General features: G+C 34.8%; 1 protein-coding gene across 2 annotated transcripts in view; it reads left to right on the top strand.

Annotated features, from left to right (window-relative positions):
- Window positions 1–211: 211 nt before the first annotated feature.
- Window positions 212–1,214, top strand: part of LOC107577682 (gametocyte-specific factor 1) — a 10,546-nt gene continuing 9,543 nt past the window's right edge. Inside the window, exon 1 of one of the 2 annotated variants that reach the window (XM_016263731.1) lies at window positions 212–421. The gene's annotated coding sequence lies outside the window, so the exon portion shown is untranslated. The remainder of the gene's footprint in view (window positions 422–1,214) is intronic. The other variant, XM_016263730.1, reaches the window with a different exon arrangement.

Raw genomic sequence — 1,214 nt, 5'->3', positions numbered from 1 at the left:
AAAAAAAAAAAAAACACTGAGACATTTCTCAAAAAATGTCATTTATGTTTCATAGAAGAAAGCCAATAAAATGACATTCAACAATGGAGTGAGGTAGGGTGAGTAAATGACTACAAAAAATTCTTAATTTTTGGATGAACTATCTCTTGTACTGCAGTACATGTTCACAACATCTCTCGTAAATCTTATAATAAGCAGGTCTCACTTCTTGGTAGCCAGGTTCAGGTACAGCTGGCTGATCTTCTCCAGTATCTCTCCCTCTAAGCTCTTGTCTCCAATCCGCTGAAGAAGGTTCAGCTGGTGCTCGTTGTAGATGATACACTGGGCTTCATCCGGACACACCTCTTCGTAAAGCTGACACAGGTGACGTGTGGCTTGCAGCTGACCTGATGTCATACAAAGAAGAATATATTTTGGAGAGGTAAGTCTGGTGATCAGCAAACCTGATAATAAACTGGACTGGATGTGGACATAATAGAATGTAGCAAGGTGGTTAAATTTATGAATGCATTTTTTATTCAGAATAATGTCCACAGACATGAACAACACTATGGACAAGTATCAAAGGGATAGTTCACCCAAAAATAAATATTCTGCCATAATTTACTAACACTTATATCATTCCAAACTGACAAGACATTCATTCATCTTTGAAACACAAATGAAGATATTTTTAATGAAACTGATAGATTGGTCTCTCCACTGTTATAACACTTTGATGCTTTAAAAAGTTGATCAAAACATTGTAAAAGTAATCCATATGAATTTAGAGATTTAATCCAAGTCGTCTTGTTCTCACACGCCATGTATGAAGTTTGTTCTCACATGTCGCAAGCATGTTTGAGCCAAATGCAAGAACCAATGAGGTTTGTTCTCGCACGTCAAATATGGCCGACTTTCCAATGTATGTGCGTTAATTCATGTTTGTATGTAAATAAAAGCCTTAATTAAATCTGTTCATAATATAAAGCAATGGTATACCTTCAGAAGACTGGAATGGATTAAACTGCTCAATGTTTTATGGATTGTTTTTATGATGTAATTATGAATTTTTTTTAAACATCAAACTTTAGGTGGAATGGACCTTCAACATACAGAAATCTCACAGGTTTAATTAAAAAATATGTTCACTGAACGAAAGTCTTATTGGTTTGGAATACAGTGAGGGTTAGTAATTGATGACAAAGTTAAGTTTGTTTGAATTATCACCTTAA

Source organism: Sinocyclocheilus grahami, unplaced genomic scaffold, assembly GCF_001515645.1.
Source record: "Sinocyclocheilus grahami isolate Dianchi unplaced genomic scaffold, SAMN03320097.WGS_v1.1 scaffold6854.1, whole genome shotgun sequence".
In the NCBI taxonomy this organism is placed as follows: Eukaryota; Metazoa; Chordata; class Actinopteri; order Cypriniformes; family Cyprinidae; genus Sinocyclocheilus; species Sinocyclocheilus grahami.
This window is presented reverse-complemented; position numbering and strand designations above follow the sequence as displayed.